The sequence below is a fragment of the Bicyclus anynana genome, chromosome 19 (assembly GCF_947172395.1).
Source record: "Bicyclus anynana chromosome 19, ilBicAnyn1.1, whole genome shotgun sequence".
Classification (NCBI taxonomy): Eukaryota; Metazoa; Arthropoda; class Insecta; order Lepidoptera; family Nymphalidae; genus Bicyclus; species Bicyclus anynana.
This window is the reverse complement of record NC_069101.1, coordinates 10274146-10299691: the sequence shown is the minus strand read 5'-3', so window position 1 is coordinate 10299691 and position 25546 is coordinate 10274146. Positions and strand designations below refer to the sequence as shown.

The 25546-nt window shown below is 36.3% G+C and overlaps 1 protein-coding gene across 7 annotated transcripts in view; it reads right to left on the bottom strand.

Annotated features, from left to right (window-relative positions):
* The window catches only part of LOC112046526 (dual 3',5'-cyclic-AMP and -GMP phosphodiesterase 11), a 317311-nt gene that overhangs the window by 44303 nt on the left and 247462 nt on the right, over positions 1–25546 (bottom strand). The window lies entirely within an intron of this gene.

The following is a 25546-nucleotide window of genomic DNA, read 5'->3' as shown; positions in this document are numbered from 1 at the left end:
GGTCCAGTAGATCCAGAGATTACCTCCTACAACCACACGAACTTTACCTCTTTATATTATTAGCATAGAAGTCTCTATTTCTCTTGGTCATACCACCACTCTCGAAGGACTGGACCGATTTTGCTAAGGGTAGGAGTAAGATAGAGAAGTTACAGGGTAGGGTAGGGTACGGGTAGGGAAGCGTAGGGGTAGTGTAGGGGTAGGGTAGGTTTAGGGCCGGGTTAGGGTAGTGGTAGGGTAGGGGTAGAGGTAGGGTAGTGGTAGGGTAGAGGTGTAGAGGTACGGGTAGGATAGGGAAGTGGTAGGGTAGGGGTAGGATAGGCGTGAGATAGGGGTACGGGTGGGATAGGGGTAGGAAAGGGATAGGGTACGGGGAGGGTAGGGGTAGGATGGGGGTAGGGTGTAGGTAAGGTAGGGGTAAGGTAGGGGTAGGTTTGGGGTAGGGTAGGGTAGGGTAGGGTTGGGGTAGTGGTAGGGTAGGGGTAGGGGTAGTCATAAAGTTGACATCGAAATTTACGCGGACGAAGTCGCGGGCGTCCGCTAGTATAGGTATAAAGCTGAAGAGTTTGTTTGTTTGATTGTTTGATTGAACGCGCTAATCTCAGGAACTACTGGTCCGATTTGAAAAATTCTTTCAGTGTTAGATAGCCCATTTATCGAGGAAGGATATAAGCTATAAGGATATTATCTCTGTACTAGTTCAGCTAGTCATTCTGTATTACTTCTCGATTTAATGTGAATCCAATAAAGCATTTATTAAGAAATTTATCATTTGTAAAATATATCTCCAAAATATACAGCTGGTAAATCATATTAATATATCATCCGAAACACGAATTAGACTCGGGTTATTATAGTCACCAGCGCCGTTATTGATGACCCACAAATGGCGTTCGTACACAGGCCAATACGTATTTTATGACCCAAAGTTTATCTGTATATCCTATTGTTAACCATTATTCGTACAAAAGCAAAATATATTATATTGGGAAATAGTTATCAACGCATGTCGCTATTAATTTCGACCGCCATTATATTGAAGCGTTGTGATAATAGTGTTCCGCTTACCATTTGCTTTTATCAAATAATAAATGTTATTTCTACTTTATGGTTGGCAATTTTTTTCATATTTGTGCCTAGTTGAATAAATGAAAGATCTTTTTTATCTTTTTGTATTCATTTATAAGCTTTTATTAAACTTGCCTTGCTTACAGCTCGTGTGGCCTGACCTACCTATTAAATGACAACCTTGACGCTCTAGATCTATAACCTTTTGTATCTATTATCTATGATTGTATATATTATACACTAGCTGACGCCGCGCGGTTTTACCCGCGTGGTTCCCGTTCCCTTTGGAAAACGGGGATAATACATATCTTTCCTCGATAAATGGGCTATCTAACACTGAAAGAATTTTTCAAATCGGAGCAGTAGTTCCTGAGATTGGCACGTTCAAACAAACACATAAACTCTTCAGCTTTATAATATTAGTATGATTTAAATGAAATTTAATTTAACAAGTTTCCTCTATATGAGGAGTATAATAAATTATTCAAGAATAAGCAACTGCCTTAGTTCTGGGCCTTAGTTCTGCCTTTTAAACCAATAGTTTCTGCCTTTCAGGCCGATAGTTATTGCCTTCCGAACCGGTCAATTCTCCTGTCCGAACCGGTAGTTTCTGCCTTCCAAACTGGTAGTTTCTGACTTCCGGACCGGAGGATTTTTCGATCTGGTACAATTTGCCTTCCGAACCAGTAGTTTCTGCCTTTCGCAGCAGTAGTTTCCGCCTTCCGAACCAGTGCTTTCTGCCTTCTGAACTGGTAGAATCTGTTTTCCGAATCAGTAAACTCAGCGGAGTCACAACTTGGAGATAAAATTGAGTTTTTAAAAATGCTAAAATAAACTTACTTATGTTAAACAAAGTTTGACTATTTTTGACTCTGCCATTAGTTCAAAATGCAGATCTACTAAGAAGAGCCGGCAAGAAATTCAGCAATACATGTAAATATCGTCATTAACCCATATTCGCCTCACTGCTGAGCTCGAGTCTCCTCTCAGAATGAGAGGGGTTAGGCTAATAGTCCACCACGCTGGATCAATGCGGATTGGCAGCACGCAGAGAATTAAGATAATTCTCTGGTATGTAGGTTTCCTCACGATGTTTTCCTTTACCGATTGAGACACCTGATATTTAATTTCTTAAAATGCACACAACTGAAAAGTTGGAGGTGCATGCCCCGGACCGGATTCGAACCCACACCCTCCAGAATCGAAGACAGAGGTCATATCCACTGGGCTATCACAGCTCTTTCATATAAATATGCAATACCTAAATAAAATCAGTCGGTTCCGATAAAATTAAGTTAGCAGACGCTAAAGTTGGGAGCTATTTCATTAGGCACTTCTATTCAGATACAACCGAAATTTGAAACGGAGTTTCGGTTTGTGGTTACTGGACAGCTAACTGCATCCAAGAACTAAGTTAAACTAGCTTCTTGCAAAGGACATTTTATATACAACTAGCATAAAATATATATAGCGAATAGCCTTAAACTGTATAAGATATTCACATAGGCAGGAAATGAATCACGATACGTCGATATTAGTGGAGTCAGTACAGTTCGTTTGATGTAGGATGGTGCGGGTGACAGTTCGTTTCACTCTTGAAAGATTGCCGCGATTCTCAATAATAGTATGTAAGTTGAACGTCATACAGGCGACTGTCACCGCACACATGCTCTTTTTTGCAGTAGTCGATTTTCTTTCAGAAGTAGGCTTTGTTTACAAGAACTTTTGAAATGTCACGTTTTAAAAGTGCTCAAACAGTGCGAAAACTGCACAGTACTGTACATAATAATACATGTACAAAAATGTTTCAGAAATAAATATTTTATCGGACAATCTACCACAATTTATTCGAGGGTTTTCACAAACAAAAATTGTCTGCAATATTAAAAAAGAAGAATTTCAAATTCCATTGATTTCAGGGACAATAGGTATTGTGAAGGGCTCTTGACGGGTCTGTTCAAATTTTCCTCAGAAGTTAGGTGTACCGGAATTTCCGCAACGGAAAGCAATGTCTTCGTGTAAGATAAAAATGTAGATAATTGAGTCACCCACCAACCTAAATATACCTAACAGAAATTAATATTTTTGGATGAAAATGATAATTTAATATGTTTTGTTTTTGATTATTTAAATAACTAGTGGACGCCCGCGACTTCGTCCGCGTGGAATTCACAAATCCCGCAGGAACCATGAATTTTTACGGGATGAAAAGTAGCCTATGTGTTAATCCAGAGTAAAATATATTTTTCATTTCTCATAATCGGAAAGTAGTGTTGTTTTGATCTGAGTATTGGGTGGAAAATGCTGCTTCCCTACACAGGGAGGGAATAACTCATACAAATTACTTCCCACCTAAGGGCCGGAATGAACTTTAAAAATAGAACTGCTGTCATTAGCTGTGAAGAGTTTTACGTTTTTTTTTAATTTGTCCCCAACTAAATTCGGGGACAGGCAAAGATCGTTGACCATACTGCCTGTTCAGACGTCAATGAAGTTCTAGAGGAAAACTTTTATGTAAAAAGTACAGTAATTATAAAAAAAAATGCTACGGCCATGTGAGTGAATTCTATAACATTAGTGGTTCTTCGAGTAGGATGTAACGAGATTTTTACGTAAGTCATTCTCCTTAGAGAAAGCCGCCAAGCGGGGAGTAGTCACAACGTCGGTAAAGCAGTCGTCCAATTTGACGACTGCTTTACCGACGTTCCAAGAGCGGGTCAAATAAATAGACAATAATTATAATTTCCTCGTTATCGAAATGAAATTTCCTCATATTCGAAATGAAAAGTAGAGTGCTTAACACGGGTAAAAGAATCAATTCCTACTCGGACTATAGCCTAAGTCTAAATACCTCGGGAATTGATTCTTTCCACCCTCGGTTAACAATCTACTATTCATTCCAAATTTCAGCCTAATCGCTTCAGTAGCCGCAGCGAGAAAAAAAAAGGAACAAACATACTTACACACTTTCACACTTACACATAAACTTTCGCCTTTATAATATTAGTGTGATAGTGTGATTACGTTAACTATTATGTGCTATGCAATATAAAAATTATAACTAGAATTAATTATTAATTTAAAGTACTTATGATTATGCTTACCATGAAGCAAGATTGCAGACAAGCGCTAGCCTATATAATATCCAAAAAATCCTAGCTGTGTAGGTACTTATTTTTTTGTAATACATTATACAAAAGTTAAGGTCATATAAAACATATATCTTATTTCGACATCACAAAAAATTTTGACAATTCTATAAAGGCAGCTTCCCGCAACCTTCAGACGAAGGCATTGTTATGATAATGTTAAGAGCATCCTTTGTTAAATGTGTATTTATTTAACAATAAGATTTTATTCAAATTTGAATTCATTTGTTCGAAGTAGGTTTACTTAATAAGCGCTTTAGAAAAAAAAAAACCTTTATATTTTCTTTTCCGGTGTCTGAAAGCACGAGGCAAGAAACTTAGAAGTTGTCCTTCTACAAAAACCGCAAGACACAATTTAGCAGCTTAGGGCTTGTACACAAAACTGCGATGCGACATCGCATCGTAAAAATCTACGAGCTCGCACAACACATCGCAAGAACTTGCGAATTGATTCGCAACGCGCATTCCTGCGGTGTTTCGTCACACTTGTTGACGCCACTTTTAGTACGGTCTGGGACAGCGTGTGGGCAAGACGTATGTAAATAAATGACAGAGTACGACTATGATTTTATAATATCACTGATTGAGGAGCGCCATTGGGACACTAGTAATGAAGATTAAAATTAATAATAAAAACAAATTCATCAAACAAGATTCTTGGAAGGACGTTTATAAAAGTTTATTTCAAAATTTCGAGGAAAAAAAATATCAGAAGTGCACACTTCTTTTTACGATCCATGTCACGACCTAGTTTTCAATTCAAAATACGTTTAGTACGGTTGACGGTTGTCAACCGTACTATGTTGTCAATGGGAGACGCCTTGCCGCACGAAATCGCATCGCAGGAATTCGTGTCGTAATTTTCTGCGTTGCGAATTCGTTGAGTTTTGTGTACAAGCCCTTACGTTATTCTATTTATTAAAACACCGCAGAAAGTGATTAATTTCATGTCAAAGGAGACAGTGAGTTAAACTGTTTGTTTACTTTTAGTAAACTATTATGCTACATAAATGAGAAGTACTTTATTTTGCAGTTACTATAGTTATTTACATGCACCTCCAACTTTTAAGTTGTGTGCAATTTTAGAAATTAAATATCACGTGTCTCAAACGGCGAAGCAAAAACATCGCGAGGAAACCTGCATACCAGAGACTTTTCTTAATTCTCTGCGTATGTGAAGTCTGGCAATCCACATAGGGCCAGCGTGGTGGACCTCTCTCATTCTGAAAGAAGACTCGAGCTCAGCAGTGAGCTGAATATGGGTTGATAATGATAGTTACTTGCAGTTGACAGTTGACATCGTTGGCGACAAAAAATTTGGTGGGCTGGTGGGAGGCTTCGGCCGTGGCTAGTTACCACCCTACCGGGAAAGACGCCAAGCGATTTAGCGTTATGCCGTGTAGAAACCGAAAGGGGTATGGATTTTTATCCTCCTCCTACCAAGTTAGCCCGCTTCCATCTAAGACTACATCATTAGTTACCATAAGGTGAGATTGTAGTCAAGGGCTAACTTGTATAGAATAAAAAAAAACATCTTTTCATTACTTAAGATTTTAATTGCATTGTAACAATTTCTTTATATATGCCACTTACATGTTTGTAAATTTCTGTTGCAATATTATATACAAATACGGTCGGGTACGCATAAACTGGTAATAGGTACAAGGCCAAAATTTTGGAAGTGCGCCAGATCATGTACTATGTGTTGGTCCCGACTTATGGTGTTGGTATTCATTAATATTTATAAATTAATCTATACTAATATTATAAAGCTGAAGAGTTTGTTTGTTTGTGTGTTTGATTGAACGCGCTAATCTCAGGAAGAACTGGTCCGATTTGAAAAATTCTTTCAGTGTTAGATAGCCCATTTATTGAGGAAGGCTATAGGCTATATATTATTCCCGTATTCCTACGGGGACGGGAACCACGCGAGTGAAACCGCGAGGCGTCAGCTAGTTCATTATAGTTTGGCACCTTCGTTCATTACACTCCTGATGGTCCCGCGCGGGCCGGGGGACGTGTAGCGATGAATAAAAAACCCACGACTGATGCACCTCACTTCCCCGCACGCACGATTTCACACCCGCGCAGGCTTTCCCCCCGTCGCCCGCATATCATGGGCGTGTCATCAACGAACTTGCCAGACTATAAAACCATTTATTATTACTAATTAATGTTGGCGTAAAATCTCGTTCACCGTTTTATATTTGCGCATATATATTTGTTAATTATTAATATTAGTAGATAAGAATTCAATAAGTTGTAGGCTTAATTATTTGTAAAATGGTGCACGTAAAAGCGTTTATTCAAAAGTATTCATTCGATTAGATATTAGAATAAGGAACTTTACCGGTTTTCTTGACTTAAAATGCTAAATAGTTATCATTAACTCCTATATAATACAAAATGGTGGTGAAGTAATAGTAATAGTTTTAGAATATCAGAAACTGGAAAAAACCCTATATTAAATTAAATATATTGTTAATTGATGTAGTTTCATTTTTTATTAGAACAGACTTTAAAATTAGAGCTTTATGTATATAGCATGTATGTTTGTTTGTAATATCAGCGATTTACTCAAAAACTATTGATCCAATAGCTAAGTAGGTTTAGCTTAGTGTTAAAGTAGGCACAGGAAGCGACTAAAGTAAATCACTTGACTTTAAAAAAAATGGATTTTTTAAATTAGTTATTAAATTAATTAGTAAAAAAATCGAATTTGATATCTTTCGCCGTATCCATATGCCGTCAATTATCATCAGATGAGCTCATGCACGAATTCGTCATTTAATACAATTATGGTTTTTTGATACTCTAACACTTAAACTATGCTAGCTAGTATGAAAAACCATAGTGTGTAATGTATCTTGTCTTAGTGATTGATGAATAATCCCGGCCTTGATTACAACTAGCTACAATTAAGACGCTCAAACGGTTTTATTATGGCAAAAAACTGTTACGTCATCGGGTATACGTAATTTCCGTTTAGATGGTTAATCAAGCAGTTGTTTGTTTAGCAAACGAAAATGTAATGTAAAATTGTTAAAATGTTCACTAGATTTTTAAGAAAAAAAATATCGATTCCTTTTTATTGACTACTAGCTGACGCCGCGCGGTTTCACCCGCGTGGTTCTCGTCCCCGTAGGAATACGGGCATAATATACAGCCTATAGCCTTCCTCGATAAACGGGCTATCTAACACTTTGAAAGAACTCAGGAACTACTGGTTCGATTGCGAAAGAATTTTTGCAATCGAACCAGTAGTTCCTGAGATTAGCGCGTTCTATCAAAAATACTCTTCAGCTTTACAATATTAGTATAGATTTCAAAGCAGTAAAATTCCTAAAATTTTCATCATCATTATCACCATCACTAGGTGCCATCCCCAGAAAGAAGTTTTGAAGTCAGTCTGTGAATAGCTTTTCATGACAGAAAAGCTTTTCACACTGAATAATTGTGGGTAGTAGAGTCCAGTCCATTCTTTTATGTCGTCCAACCATTTTCACTTTTGACGACCGGGTGCTCTCTTGCCTTGGAAAGCTAATGGCTTTCCTCGCAAGATTAATTTGGAAAAGAAAACTGATCTCTCTCTGTAGGTGTCCAAAGAAGCTCAGTTTAATCCGCGTTTAAAATTTTCCGTAAAGTACTGAAAATATTTCGTAGGTACCCCTTGCGACCCTTGTGTTAAAAGCTAGCCAAACAAACTCACTTTATAGAATATCAATAATTCATTAGCACTCACTCGTATGCTCACATAATTTCGCAACAAAAGGCAACCGACCCCCGTCACGGAATTCATGAAGTGTGCGAAGATGGATAGCTTAGCATTTATTTAGAGGGCTCGGCATTACGCGAGAATTATTCATTGTACACGCCTTTGCTGTTTTTGACCTGGCGCTTTGTATGTAGGTATGAATACCCCTCAGTATGTTCAGATAACTTTCAGAATTAAATTATGAAGTTAACTAGCATACGCTCTGCGTTTTTACCTGCATGGTTCCCATTCCTGTGGGAATACGAGGAAAAGAAATATATATACGAGTACCCCGTCAAGCTTCGCTTTGACTCATTCCCTACCCCTATTCTATTCTACTCCCACCTTCCCATTCCTGTGGGAACACGAGAAAAGAAATATAGATTGCGAGTACTATCGGACCCCGTCAAGCTTCAATTTGACTCATTTCCTACCCCCATCCAATTCTACCCCCACCTTACAGATATCCTTACCCCCCTACCCAACCTGATCTCTACATCTATCCTATGTTTTCTGCTAAAGTTGTAGTACATTATTTTTATTCTACCAACAATAGTTTCTGCAGCGCACGCGATATAAAATACTTTAGGTAAAATTTTCACATTATTTTCACTCCAGTTACATAATTGGAGTTTTAGGAAGGTTCCCTAATTTTTTGAAAATATAATATAGCGTATAGCACTCAGGGATAGTGTAGCTTCCCAAGAGTGAAATAAATTTTCAAATCAGTACAGTAATTTCGGAGCCTATTCATTACACACAAACACACAAACAAACAATCCAATCTTTCCTCTTTCTAATATTAGTATAGATGAGACTCACAAATATCGTGGTTTTCTATTAGTTTAGTAAGAGAATTTCCAAAATAGGTATAGTGCATCCAGAGATTATCATGAGTTACCAGAAAGACAAGAAAAAATCGTAGATCAGGGGTAAAAGACTGCCCATCTGATAGTACATACCTAAACGTTACATAAGATCCTTAAATCATTATTTAGCCCCAAGCGTCAACCCGCATTGAAGCAACGTGTTAATCCTAAGCGCTTAGTACCCATCGTCTATGAGAGAGGTGGCCTGTAGCCAGCAACCGGGCATAAATTATACTGATAAAGATAATGTTCTCAACTATTAAAGTGCCGTAGAAATTTAGTATTACAAAACGAATGTATGTGTTCTTATTAAAAAAAATTGGGAACCAATTTGTAAGTGATTTTATAGGTACGAGCATAATAATTGTCTCTTCTTATCTTTTCTATTTAGGTAAACTTACATACATTAAACGCGAATCAGTACTAATATTAGAAAGAGTTAAACTATACTCTACACTAATATTATAAAGGTTTGTGAGGTTCATCATCATCATCATTTCAACCCATTTCATCGGCTCACTGCTGAGCCAATAGTCCACCACGCTAACCCAATGCGGATTGGCAGACTTCACTCACGCAGAGAATTTCTCTGGTATGCAGGTTTCCTCACGATGTTTTTCCTTCACCAATTGAGACAAGTGATATTTAATTTCTTAAAATACACACAATTGAAACGTTGGAGGTGCATGCCCCGGACCGGATTCGAACCCACACCCTCCGGAATCGGAGGCAGAGTTCATATCAACTAGGCTATCACGGCTTAATATTAAATTACCAGAACCTAAGTATTCAAATATCAGCCATGGTTGATTCAAAGTACAAAACACATTCGAACGTAACCAAACGCAGGGACGACCAATTAAATAAAAGGCGAGCGAGACCAAACAAAAGCGAAACCAGCTCCGAGTAAACCAAGATAAAATTCCATCTTAGATTGCTTTAGGTGAGATCACAGTCAAGAGTTAACTTGTCATTAAATTATCAGGACCTAAGTATTCAAATATCAACCATGGTTGGTTCAAAGTACAAAACACACTAGAACGTAACCAAAATCAGCGACGACCCAGTAAATAAAAGGCGAGTGAGGCCAAACAAAAGCGACACCAGTTCCGGGACGATGATAAATTTCCATCTTAGATTGCATTAGGTGAGATCGCAGTCAACAGTTAACTTGTCATTAAATTACCAGAACCTAAGTATTCAAATATCAACCATGGTTGATTCAAAGTACAACGTAACCAAACGCAGGGACGACCCAGTAAATAAAAGGCGAGCGAGGCCAAACAAAAGCGAACCAGCTCCGAGTGGACGATGATAAAATACCGGCGTCAAATTTTTTCGCAGCTCTGTTCACGCCCTCTTAATTTGAAACTTTTTAAATTAATGGCCTCTCCTCAGTTATATGCGCTTTAAAAAATATCCAAATGGACGTCCGTTTTACTAGGACCGGACTGCTGGCACTGTAATTTTGCGTCTTTTTGCCAGAATGATAAATTTTATATTTCAATGTTTGAAGAAATATCAGAATAAGATCATTTAAATATTAATGAGATAAGATTATAGCTTGGCAACTTCGTTCGTAACACTGATGATGGTGCGAGCGGGGGGGCGTGTAGCAATGAATGAAAAACCGACGACTGATGTACCTCACTTCCCCGCAAACACGATTTCACACCCGCGCAGTCTTTCCCCTCGTCGCCCGCATATCATGGGAGTGTCATCAACGAACTTACAAGACTATAGTTTTCTATTTCAATGTTTTGAAAAATATATCGGAATGAGACCTTTACTACGGGTATCAACGAGATTTTTGCATACATAATTCAAATTCGTTTAACACAGACGTTTAATTCTTATTCGTTGATTCGGAAACATTCATGGCGCTAAATGTAGTTTAACTCTCAACATGAAGAAAGATTGTTAATCGATTTCAATAATAAAACACGCTCTGAATCAAGTACAAAACCAAAAAAAACGAAAGTTAGGACAGCGTTTCAAGTAAAAGAACAAGGAGGCTATTCTGTAATAATGTCTTTATCACTTCGACAGTGTGAGCTTTATCTATAGCTCTCTTTCTATATTACTGTTTAGACAGAGAGAAACAGAACACTTTACTGAATAGTTATCTATAGCTCTCTTTCTATATTACTGTTTAGACAGAGAGAAACAGAACACTTTACTGAATAGTTATCTATAGCTCTCTTTCTATATTACTGTTTAGACAGAGAGAAACATAACACTTTACTGAATAGTTCTCATTTTAAAACCGAAACACAAACGTGAAGAAATATTTTTCAAAAGGAGGAGTTTCTCAAGTCGACTTTGGGTAGTCGAAAGAAAGGTTGTTCACTCATATATTATTACTTTAACCCCTTATTCGCAAATATACAAGACAGTAAATCTTCAGAACTGCTGAGACTTAACAATGACATGCCAGTGATTAAATGCGTAGTAAAAAGAAACTTAAAAAAGTAGGCAAAATACAGCGATATTATACTAAAAGATTGCTCTACGGTCGATATACTTTATCAATTAGTTTTACATAATTTCTCCATTACTTGAATATTAATGTAACACGAAGCGTTTCTTGACAATGCATTTACATTAATCAATGTGATTTAGTTTCGATAGATCTTTCAATTTGTTTTTTTATTAACGTTCTAGATTTAAATATCATTATCGATATCGATATCCTGTAACGATGTTTTTACAACTTCATTGTGTTTCGATTCATCGTTATCTCTCACTTTGTCTACAAATAGAGAGATATAGAGGCGCAATCGAATCTCATTCGTCATATTCGTTATAGCGACACTAGTGGCGTGCACTTCATAGATGCACTGTCTACCCCGAGCACTCACCACAAATCAGTATTCGAGAAAAAAAAATCCGTTTTGTACATTGTCTATTACAGTGCCTACCCTAGTTGAAAACCTTATGCTCGCCATTGAGTGTTAATGATATTATAAATCCTTTTCTGATTTATGCATTTGCTTTAAAGCTTAGATTAGACTGCATAATAGGACCAGCCGCTCTAGCTCTATGCTATATATCGATTAGTCTCTTTCTACAATCGCTTCGAAAATTAAAAATTGTATGTCAATGACATTCGTTATAGTCACGTGATCCAGTTATCAATCGAATATGTTTGTAATTTTCATGTTTACGTGTAAAAAAAGGTTCTCTCTTACTTATTAAAGCAAAACAAATCCCCATGGCTTTTATTTATTTTTTTAATTTAAGACTACTTATTAGTGTCAAAAAATGCGTTCTTTATAAAACAACAAATAAAACATACCACTGAGGATCTCTCATATGCAAAACATCATCATAAGAAGTCTATGGTCGCATTTTTTACGATATAATAAACATAAAACTGGATTGAAGAACACTGATCATACGGCCTACGAACGAGGGCTGAATAATCTTTTTTATTAACCAATTAATATAAAAATTTCTAGGCCATAACAAAACTTATTAAAATGGATTTATGTCAAGCGATATTATATCACTATAATAAAATAAATAATAAACTTTTATAAAGTATGCATAAAATTGCATGCACCTCTAACTTTTCAGTTTTGAGCATTTTAAGAAATTAAATATCACGTGTCTCAAACGGTGAAAGAAAATCTTGTGAGGAAACCTACATGCCAGAGAATTTTCTTAATTCTGCCAATCCGCATTGGGCCAGCGTGGTGGACTATTGGCCTAACCTCTCTCATTCTAGAGGAGACTCGAGCTCAGCAGTGAACCGAATATGGGTATAATGATTATTAACTGACTGTTTCGAAAGTGCTTGTAAACTCATTCTAAATGAACTTTGAGTTAACTTTGCATATACATATATGGCGATATGTATAGAGTTCATACATAAAATGTGTGTAAAAAATGCTTTTACCCGTAATAACAATGTAAAAACAATAGAATATGTAATTCCGGGGGCCAATGTGAAGTCTGCAACAGTGTCTGGTTAATGGGCGGCAGTAAAGCGATATTACGGCACAATTTTTCACTCTCACCGCAGCATACATTTCCCGCGGCACTCGTAGGAAAATTATAAAAAAATTCGCGCTACAGTGCGCGTGGGAGACGTAAAATATCACATTAGACTTTGTTGTATTAAGAACATGCTTACATATTTTGGCTGGTGGGAGGTTTCGGCCGTGGCTAGTTACCCTACCGGCAAAGACGTACCGCCAAGCGATTTAGCGTTCCGGTACGATGCCGTGTAGAAACCGATTGTGGATTTTCATCCTCCTCCTAACAAGTTAGCCCGCTTCCATATTAGACTGCATCATCACTTACCATGAGGTGAGATTGTAGTCAAGGGCTAACTTGTAAAGAATATACATACAAAAAAAAATATCTTATGAAGGATCATTTTCGTAGTTTCATGATAGTGAACACCTTCTACACTAATATTATAAACGCGAAAGTTTGTATGGATGTTTGTTTGGATGTTCGTTACTCTTTAACACCGCTACTCCTGAAGCGATTTGACTGAAAAATCCATGGATTCCCGAGATTAGCGAAAACCTGATGATTTTGATGGTATGAATGTTTGCTACTCTTTCACGTCTCGGCTACATAGGCTACTTTTCATCCCAGAATAATCTGCGGTTCCCGCGGAATTTGTGAAAAACTGATTTCCACGCGGACGAAATCGCGGGCGTCTAATAGTATTATAAAAGCGAAAGTTTGTATGAATGTTTGTTACTAATTAACGCTGCACGTACTGCACCGGCTATATGCTACTTTTCATCCCGGAAATATTCATGGTTCCCGAGGGATTTGTAAAAAACTACATTCCACTAAAGTCGCGGGCGTCCGCTAGTAAGCTATATTTTATCTCCGTATTCTCACGTTAATGGGACAAACGTGGGTGAAACCGCGAGGTTCTGCTACGAAATTCTAAAACAAAGTCCATCGCCGCGTCTGTCTGTCTAATAAACTTAAAAACTCAAAATTAGGATAGGATTTTCAAGCGATGAAACCCAATGGATGGAAAACTGCACATACTTTTGTTTTTGTTTTTTTTTTATTTATTCTTTTCAAGATAGCCCTTGACTACAATCTCACCTGATGTTAAGTGATGATGCAGTCTAAGATGGAAGCGGGCTAACTTGTTAGGAGGAGGAGGAAAATCCACACCCCTTTCGGTTTCTACACGGCATCGTAGCGGAACGCTAAATCGCTTGGCGGTACGTCTTTGCCGGTAGGGCGGTAACTAGCCACGGCCGAAGCATCCCACCAGCCAGACCTGGACAAATTAAGAAAATCTCAATCTACCCAGCCGGGGATTGAACCCAGGACCTCCGTCTTGTAAATCCACCGCGCATACCACTGCGCCACGGAGGCCGTCAAAAACGTCACTTTCAACGTTTATCGTCTTATTTCCACCAATTCACAAAAAAAAACATGACCAAATAATATACCTAAACCTTCATCATGAATCGCTCTATCTATTGGCAAAAAACACATAAATATTGTAGTTGTTTTTAAGTTTATCGCGTACAGACAGACAGACACTATATATAATTCAAAGCTAGAAAATACAGCAGTTCGCAATTTGTTGTACAAATTCTCAAAGTTAAATAAAACACGAAAGTAATAATGCGGTACAAGCGAGCACCAAAATAAAACCACAACGCGACGTTGTAAAAAGAACCACAATTATTTGTTCCTCGTTAAGACCCAAAAATGTTTTCTGAAAAGCTACAGTAAAGGGTGCGAACATTATTTTTTATGGTCGCAATGCGTTACGGTTGCCGTTACGAACGCTGTATAGCAGTGGTTCCCAAACTTGATTGGGGTCCGACAACAAAACAAAGTCGTGGCCCAGCTCGTGGCCGTCTTAAAAAGGGGCATAAAATATTAGTAACGCTCAGATTAACTAGTCTTTAAGGTCAATCCGGTCCGGGGCATGCACCTCGAACTTTTCAGTTGTGTGCATTTTAAGAAATTAAATATCACGTGTCTGAAACGGTGAAGGCAAACAATGTGAGGAAACCGCATACCAATAGAATTTTCTTAATTCTCTGCGTGTGTGAAGTTTGCCAATCCGCACTGGGCCAGCGTGGTGGACTATTGGCCTAACCCCTCTCATTCTGAGAGGAGACTCGAGCTCAAAGTTAGCCGAATATGGGTTGAAAATGATGATGATGATGAGTTATAGATAATTGGTGTTAGTCCGATCGGTCAGGTTATCTAATGTTACAGGGCTTAAAATTCGCTCATTCGACCCATACTTTGGGAACCTCTGCTGTAGAGGGTTTTAGCGCTCTCAAACGCGAACTTTCATTACGGAAGGTATTTTAGGAATTGCGAGAGACGTTGAAATGATGCGGTTTTTGATAGACCATGTTTCACGGTTATTTCACTCCTGCGAAGCGTATAAAGGCAAATTGAGTGTTTACTTCGCAGTGTACATAAAATAAATAAATAAAATAAAATAAAAAATAAAAATAAAAAAGCCTTTTATTTCCAGTACAAACATACATATACAATTTTGTGAGAATTACCTACTTTTAAAAATTAATATGTAACTAATCTATGGTATTTATTTAAAAAAAACTATATTTTGCTGGAACCCCCCTCAGGTAAAGGCCTCCTCCAAAGATTTCCATTTTTCCCGGTCTATAGCGATTTGAAGCCATTGTGGGCCTGCAATTTTTTTAATATCATCGTCCCATCTAGAGTATGGTCTACCTCTGTAGCGTTTGCCCGCTGGACCTTTCCATGATGTCACGGTTTTGGTCCATCTTTTGTCTTTGAGTCTGGCTACATGCCCAGCCCATTTCCATTTTAATTTTTGGCTGTGTGTTACAGCATCTATAGATTTGATCGCAGATCTTAATTTAGTGTGATTTATTTTTTGTATTTTTTTAATGTTAAGCATACTGCGTTCCATTCCACGTTGACATGTAGTTAGTTTATTTTTTATTTTATTTGTAAACTTCCATGTTTGGCACGCATATGTTAAGCTGGGTATAAGGCATGAATCCAATACCTTTTTCTTTAATTTAATGGGCATTTCGCTTTTAAAAACCTCCTTGTAACCCCAGTATTTTTTCCAAGTGCTTTTGACTCTTCGCTCTACCTCTTGTTCATTGCTATCTCTGTTGAAACCAATTTGTTTACCCAAGTATATATATTGGTCTACATATTCTAATGGATTATTCTCAATTGTTATATTTGACTTAGAGTAGTTAGTCATAACCTTGGTTTTGTTAATATTCATCTCTAAGCCCACTTGTCTACTTGCCGTGTGTAAAGTGTCTAACATATATTGTAGTTGCGTGTATGTTTCGGACAACAATACCAGGTCGTCTGCAAATCTCAAGTGGCTTAGATAATTGCCCTGGATGTATAAACCACGATTTTTCCAGTCTAATTTACTTATGACAGATTCTAATATTGCAATAAAAATTTTTGGGGATAAGGGGTCGCCTTGTCTCAGTCCACTCTTGACTGGAAAACTCGGGCCTACAGTTTCTAGTTTGACTCTACTTGAGCTATTTCTATATATATGTTTGAGTATTTCTATGTATTTTGGTTCTACTTTTTGGCTTCTTAGAGTCTCCCATATACTTTCGTGTGAAACTGTATCAAAGGCTTTTTGGTAGTCAATAAATGTAATGTAGAGCGGCCTCTGTTGTTCCTGGTATTTTTCAATTATCAGCTCTAATGTATGTATGTGATCGATAGTTGAAAAACTCTTTCTAAAACCAGCTTGTTCAATTGGTTGATTTCGTTCTAGCGTTGGATTTATTCTTTGGTTTATTATTGTAGAGAAAAGTTTATATATACATGGCAAAAGACTTATAGGCCGGTAGTTGCTGATGTCATTTGGGTCTCCTTTCTTGTATAATAATATAATGTCCGATTCCGACCATTGAGAAGGTGTGACACCAGTTTCGAATATCAAATTAAATAGGGTTGTTAATGGTTCAGCTAGTATAAAGCAAGCTGTTTTTATGGCCTCATTCGTGATATTATCTGTTCCTGGGCTTTTGTCTGTTTTCAGTCTCTTTATTGTCTCTATAAGTTCCGAGGACTCTATTGGTTTTATGTAGAGTTTCTCAACCTCGGTAGCAATTCTCAGACGGTTAGTGTCTCTAGTTTCGTTAGTTAGATCACTATATAATTTTTTGTAAAAACTAGTTGCTATGTTTATAATGTCTTTTCGACTGTAAGCCATTTCCCCGGAGTCTTTCAAACTATTGATCCATGTCTTACTTGTTAAAAGTTCTTTATAGCTCTTTTTCAGACTTCCTTGTTGTTCTAGATATTTTTGAATTGTATTAAATCTATAGAGCTTGTAGTCTCTTTTTATATATTTACTTATTAATTTGTATAGTGCTTTGAGTTCATTTTTCATTGATCGTGTTTTGTTTTTGGTTCTTTGTAGTTCTTGTCGTCGTTTTAGAAGTCTTACAGTATTATCTGTGAGTGCACGACGAGTCTTTGTCGAGTTGGAAGTTCCTGCAATTTGTAGACTATTTGTAATATAATTTATAAGTTTGTCGTGATATTCTTGTACAGACTCTACTGGCTCTATGTTGAGTTGAGATAATTGAGTTTTTAAATTTTCTTTATATATTTCTATTTCTACTTCGTTTTTAAGTGCACTGTTTTTCTTATTAACAAATCTAGTTCTTCTTTTTATTTGCTTAGCGAGTGATATTTTGGCTCTAAGCGGTCTATGGTCTGATGCAAAATTTACACTTAGAGTCTCTATGTCTTGAAATAAGTCAGGGAAATTTGATAGTATGAAGTCTATTTCATTTTTATGTTTTCCGTTTGGGGATCGCCAAGTCCACCTCCTTTTTGCTTTTTTCTTGTAAAAAGTATTAATAATAGCTAGCTTATTTTGGATGGCGAAATCAACGAGTCTTTGTCCTCTTTCGTTTCTTGTTCCGTACCCGTACTGTTTCATTACTAAGAGTTCATCTTTTTGTGGCATACCAATTTTAGCATTGAAGTCCCCCATCAAAATTAAATCTTTGTGTGCCTTGTCAATTGCTTCATACACGGTTTCATAGAAAGTGTTTATCTCTTCTTCGTCTGCTGCTTCTGTTGGGGCGTATACTTGTATGATTGTAAACTTTTTTTCTGATATTTTTAAATTTAGCATAGCAACCCGTTCAGACATACCTACATAGCTTTCCATGTATTGTTTAAGATGCTTTTGTATTATAAATCCAACTCCGAATTTCCCTTGTGTTTTACCAGTATAGCAAAGAATAAATTTTGGGTATTCTTCTATGGCACTTCCGACGCGCCGAACTTCTGATAAGCCTATTATATCGTATTTTATGTGCGCTAATGCATTTTCCATTTCTAATATTTTATCATAAGACGAAAGAGTTCTAACATTGTAGGTTAATATGTAGAGCTGATTATTTTTTCTTTCAAATATTTTAAGTTGATCTGATGATAGTATCTGTGGAGGGTTGTAGTCGTACTCTTCCTCGGTGACCAGCCGGCTTGGAAGATGATGTGATGTGTTTTTTGTCTGATTTTTGTAATTATTTTCTGAGAGAGGTACTGTTGATTGCTAGATCTGAATTTTGTTTTTATTGTTCTCATCTACCTGGTTTTTGCCATTTTTGTTTACTAGAAAGTTAAGTATGCCCGGCTTTACTGCACCTTCAGAAAAACTAGACGACCTTAATGGGGTGGCATGTGTAGGTAAATACTTGTTTTTCTTTGGTGGTTGATTGTTGCGTGGCATATTATGTAAGCTTGAACTACTTGGTGGTGATATAGAGGTGTTCCTTTTTCTTTTTTCAGGTGGTTTTTCTATATCTGCGTTATTTTTAAATATTACTAGTTTATCGTACTTAATAATGGCTTTATTTCCTTTTTCGTACTCTGTTTTTACTTGTTCTTGGAGTTCTTTTCGTTTTTCTATGACATATTGAGGGTAGTCTTCCTTTATATAATAAGATGTATCTTTTAACATTCGCTTCTGTTTTATGATATCAATTTTCAAACCTAGTGTCGTAAATGTAATTATTAATGGTCTTGGTTTGTCTGTTTTTTTACCTATTCTTCTTGCTGATTGAATATCATTGTAATTCAAATTTATTGACCAATATTTATCAATAAAATTTATAACAATGTTAACCAAGTTTGAGTATGATTTTTCATTTTCCTCTATGCCAAAGAAAACCACATTTCTTTGCCTAGCTTGTTTTTCGAGTAATTGTAATCTTTGTTCTTGGTTTTCCATTTTTCTTTTAAGATCTGCCTGATTTTCTTCCCATGATTTGAACTTGTCATCCAATATTTTAATTATATTTTCAGTTACTTGTTCGGTTACTTTTTCCCCATTCTTAGTTATTTCCTTTTTTTGTTCATCGAGGTCTTTTTGGATCTTACGGAGTGCAATTAAAACTTCCTCCATTATGATAAATAGCAATAGATTATAATAACAGTAATAATAGGTTTATAAAACTTTACTTTAAAAGTTATAAAATTTCCACTGAGTTTACCTATTTTTGCTCATTACTGTACTAGTACTGTATCAAACATCTATAATCACAACGGCTAGAAGATACATTTAGCGTTTTAAAATATTTGTTGATAACGATACTGCCCTCTTGTGTGCTTGTGTGTAAATTTCTCGATTTCGTGGCGAGCTGTCACTTGCTTGGCTTGCACATCATATGGTAATCAATTTAACGAAAAAGTTCCTACGTAGTACAATAGATGGCGTGCTTAGCGGAATGATTCTGCAATTTTTGAATTTATTCTAAATTTGGCAATAGTAATAAACTCGCAATTTTATCATTTTGTGTATGATATTTACACTCATAAATAAGTTTTTACACTATATTCGCAAGTTAATCGCTTTATTTTTGCCTCCTTATTAGTATTTATGAATGCTATTGTACACGATTTTTGTCGTTATTTTGTTGATTTCTATTTTCACTTTTTAGCACGGGCACAGACTGATTTCACCACTCTCCACAATTGACCCGAAAGAACGTCCTAGCAGCAAGATATTTTTATCACTTTAGACACTTTTTAAGTACTTTATCTATTTTTAAAGTAATTTAAATACAGAGGTAACTAAGTAAACAATGGCACACCAGCGCCCTCTCCTAAAACAAGTGTACATAGTTTTCATTTATTTATTCAGTTATTAAGAATAGTAGCCATGCCGTGGGAGGGTTTTTTATACGCTCTCAATTGTAAAGCGAAAGGCAAAAAAAAAAAGAAAAGCGTAATTGAAATGTTGCGATTTACGTTTGGCGTTTGGCGATTATTTCTCTACTGCAAGATTTTATAGTGTTTACGCTTTGTATTTTTTTACTGATTTAACTTAGGATTAATTATAATTATTATTAGGTCATAAGATAAATCAATAAAAAAATTAGAAGTCTTTTCGCTGAGTTGTGGAGGACTATAATCATACTGATGATTATAATCATACTGCCCTCAACAAGTCAGCAAAAAGCTCGTGTTACGAGTTGGTGGTACGCCAATGAGTGCGTTCCTAATCCTCTCTCGACGCAGGGCTCGTACCCAGGACATCGTGATCGAAAGTCACATGGGTAAACCACTGCTCCATCGAGGCAGTTATAAACTGAAAACATTAACAGCTTTGCTTCGCAAAAGTTCCCACAATAAAGATGATAATTTCTTTACATAATTCTAGAAATTCGTTTGAAAAATCTCCAATTAGTGAACTCCGCAAAGTGAACAAGATGTAGATTGAAATGAAAAGAGTAATGTTTTGTTCGTACCAGTAAATGAATGGTATTCCATTTCAATACACCGCTATAAGTAATGCTGTAATTAACTCACTCCGAAATTAACGACGTTTGAAGTTGAACTGCGAAATATGGTGCAGTTTTCATTTTGATTCATTAGCGTCCTTTTCATCGTGCAACTATTTAAGATTTCATGATTTAAATAGCTTTATTTTAGTATAATCTTAAGTGTTTTTACATTTAAATATCTATTTAATTTTGAATTTAAAAATTTTCATAATTAGCTGACGCCGCGCGGTTTCACCCGCGTGGTTCCCGTTCCCGTAAGAGTATGGAGTTAATATATAGCCTATAGCTTTCCTCGATAAAAGGGCTATCTAACACTGAAAGAATTTTTCAAATCGAACCAGTAGTCCCTGAGATTAGCGCGTTCAAACAAACAAACTCTTCAACTTTATAATATTAGTATAGATTTATACTCCAGTCAAATTAGACATCCAAGGCTTAATTCACATAAAGCTGAAAATTGGTATAATCGTTAAAAATTTAGAAATAAAATTTTAAATTTCATCGATCCTGTAAGTACCTGAAAAAAAATCCACTCACAATGACAATGGGTTTTCGCGACTTTCGGAAAAACGGTAAGTTTTTTTATAAAATTAGCAAATTAGGGGTACTCTAAAAAAACATTTTTCAAGATTTTATATTAAAACTTTGTCGGCATACTTAATTTACATACTCATAGCACTAATATTATAAAGAGGTGCAGTTTGTGGTATTGTAGGGTATAATCTCTGGATCTACTGAACCGTTTTTTTTAATTCTTTTCCTACTAGAAAGCCACGTTATTTGTGAGTGTCAAAGGTTATATTTTATTCCCGTATTATCACGGGAACGTTAACTAACAGTAACTGCTATACTTTGATAGCTACGTACTTTACTTTGATTACTACTACGTACTACTTTGATTTGACGGCCTCCGTGGCGCAGTGGTATGCGCGTTGGATTTACAAGACGGAGGTCCTGGGTCCGATCCCCGGCTGGGCAGATTGAGATTTTCTTAATTTGTTCAGGTCTGGCTGGTGGGGGGCTTCGGCCGTGGCTTGTTACCACCCAACCGGCGAAGACGTACCGCCAAGCGATTTAGCGTACCGGTACGATGTCGTGTAGAAACCGAAAGGGGTGTGGATTTTCATCCTCCTCCTAACAAGTAGAGATGAGATTGTAGTCAAGGGCTAACTTGTAAAGAATAAAAAAAACGTAAGTATACGTACTATGTGGTATAGTGGTATAAAATGCAGTACAATAAAATGAAAAATTAGGATTATGTCAAATATATTTAATGAAATTTAAGCTTACTCATACCGGTAATAACAAAACTCGTGCGGAATTCGTTGCAACTTCACGTTTATTTGCTCAGAAATTCCGTGACATATGGCCAATGTAGTGAGCAGATTTGACTTTTTTGCCATTTGCAATCTAGATTTATTGTCCGCTGTGGCGCAAATTCACATATTAAATTCCATTAAAAATTTAAACTGCAGACATATTACGCTACGAAATCCAAGCACGATTTTTGTCTCAGAATAAAGTTTGAAATGCATTTTGTGATAATAAAATTTTAAATATTCTCATAAAAATATTTTTCGTATTAAGCGTAACTTTGACTAGTAAATGTATAATTTTAAAGTTTTTGGTGCTCGACCAATTAAAAGTAATTTTTGAATATCAGTACCATTAGCATTTCTATATTAAGGGCCACTAATAATGAAGGTTATTGTTAGTGGCCCTTAATCACCGATTTTCCATTTCTATATTAAGGGCCACTAATAATGAAGGTTATTGTTAGTGGCCCTTAATCACCGATTTTCCATTTCTATATTAAGGGCCACTTATAATGAAGGTTATTGTTAGTGGCCCTTAATCAGCGATTTTCCATTTCTATATTAAGGGCCACTAATAATGAAGGTTAGTGTTAGTGGCCCTTAATCACCGATTTCCTATTTTTAATAAGAGATCAATGCCCTTAATATTATTTAAGACATTTATTTTATAGAAAAATATTTAAATCATGGTAATGATTTGCATGCATCGTGAACTATACATCGTATTCGTAAACATACAAATCAACTTGCAAGGAACCTAATGATGAAGAAACCTGATACAACTTTCAAAAGGCTCAAGAGACCGAGCACCACAAGATGTCATGAAATAGACAATACATTATTATGTTTGGGCAAATCACTGGATTTCGCACCAAACACGCCTTAATTCAAATACTTAAAATCCCGCTGAATGTCTTACGATAGATTGCAGGAATCATTGAGAGACTAAATAAAAAAAAAATAAAAAAACATGGTAAAAATACGGGAGGGAGGGTGGGGAAGAAGATGAAAAATACTTTACGACCTATTCTCACACCCACCTACCAAATATACATAAAAAGTTTTAACCAAAACTGACAGCGATGAGATCAAAACGACCAAACTATAAAAATACTCGTTATTTGACTATTGAAATCTAAAAAGTGAAGAGTTTTCTGTCGCCACTTCACATAAAAAGCGGAGTCAAAATTAATTCTCCGTTAAGAAATAATAAATCCAACGTCTATCCGATATCGCTGTTTGAATAGCGACGTCCATCATTTTCACTTTAGTGAATGGCTTTTGAAAAGTGAAAGACAATTTCTCGGTAGCCTAAAGCCGAGCAGTTCAAGCAATGAACCATTCATCATGGTTGACTTACGAGCCAGTTATGATTTATTATGATATTTGTGTTACGAGTGGAAAATATAAACTGCCTGCCCACTGCATTTGAGTAAGACCTCTGTCTCCGATTCGATGGGCATAGGTTCGAATCCGGTCCTGGGGATCTCCAACTTTTCCATTATGCGCATTTTAACAAATTAATTAACACGTGTCTCAAACGGTGAAGGAAAAACATCGTGAGAAAACCTTTTGAAAATTTTATTCATTCTCTGCGTGTGTGAAGTCTGCCAATCCGCATTGCCCCGCCCCTCTCATTCTGACTCGTGCTCAATAGTGAGCCGAATATGGGTTGTTTATCATGATGATAATGATTGAAAAATAATAGTGGACAATTATCGTTTCATTTCTGAAAAATAATTAAACTAACATTACTACCGACAGTTCAACTTGATGTTCAAAAGATTACTTAGGCTTAGGCTTAAGTACTTGAAATAAAAGAATTTTATTTTATTTTATTTTTCAGCGTCTATTATGGTAAACGATTAAAGAAATTTGATTATGCCGCAGATTTTAGAGCCTCAATAGCTCAACGGTAAGGGCGGTCGGACTCATCCCCGAGGGGTGGTTCAATCCCCGCCCTGTTGGTCTATTGTCGTACCCACTCCTACTCCAATATTTTTCGACTAGTTGAAGGGGAATGGGAATATTGGTCAAAAGATTATATATTATTATATATTATTATATATATTTAGTATTATTATATATATTTAGTAAGTTTTCTAGTTTTGCCAGGACAAATGTATCTAATTTGGAAAACTGGAAATTATAAGCTTTAAACACTAGACATTAAGTGTCTAGTGTTATAAAGCAACAGTATCGACAATATCAGATGGTTCCTCACTATTGAAAGTTTTAGCTCAGTAAAATGTTTATTTTTAGATTATCGCAACAAATCGTGAGTCCATAGACCATAATAGAGTCTTTAGAGTTATTTTCTTTCATAATTATCGCTGAGAAAAAAACATTTAAAAACAAATCTAACCTCGATTCGCAAATGGAGCTCAAAACGTAAACACTCAGTTCCATACAATCAAATAAAAGTGAAATGTTCAGTGCTAATTGAAAATTCCATTCGAACCAATTCGCGAAGTTAAATAAATATTTCTTTACAATCTTCGACTGACTTCATCAACTGTCTTACCCCTGTGATTAAAAATTGTTTACTGGGGTTTAAAGAACAATAAATTTTATTAATCATTATGGCATGGCATAGTTCATTCGATTTCTTTCAACAGTTTATGCGGAATCGATACTAACATTATAAAGAGGTACAGTTTGTGACCCACCCGACCGATTTTGAAAATTCTTTTACCAATTGAAAGCTACGTTATTTGCAATTGACAAAAGCTATATTTTAACTTCGTATTCCCAAGGGGACAAGAACTACGCCGGTGTAACCGCGGGGCGTCGTAATATTTCAAGGTTTTAAAAGAAAAATAAATTTGATTAATCCAGCATATTGATTCGCTCTGTGGCATATTTCATTCGATTCCTTTCAACAGTGTATGGCTACGAGTACATTGAGTGATAAACCTTCACGCATTTAATTCTGAAACGATTTTGTTTATTTCATTAAATTGAAAGACCGCTTTTAATTGAACAACAATTTCATGCCCCTTCGATCAGTCCCTGCATTATGTATAGTTACAGCGATGGGACATCGCTCGTTTCCATGGCAACGTCGTTGTTATTGACATTTTATTTTTGACATCCCATAAAAATAAAGTTCAAATTGTATTGTAACTTGTTAAAGGCCAATATTACATCGACGAGTACAAAATATCCGAATCACACCCCAGTTCAAAACACTTTCACTCATTCAAAACAGAAGGCTCGTCTCGAAAACGCTCAGATAACAATTTATTTGACACATCAAAGAATTTATAAGATACTAGAAATTTATAAAAATAAAACTTTTTCATGTATATGCCACGACATATGTTTTTTTATCACACAATAAAGTTAAAAGGCAATACTAAAATTAAAACAAAATAACATATTGTCGTCTGTCGATCAATAGTGCTGAACCAGAAATCTCTCTCTTTCGTTGTGATAGGAAGAAAAAGAGAGCGATATTTCCGGTTCGGCCGCTATCGGTAGACAATGTCATTTCCTCTTCATGAGATATGTCGTCTCTTGTAGGGTGGTAACTAGCCACGGCCAAAGCCTCCCACCAGCCAGACTTGGACCAATTAAGAAAACCTCAATCGGC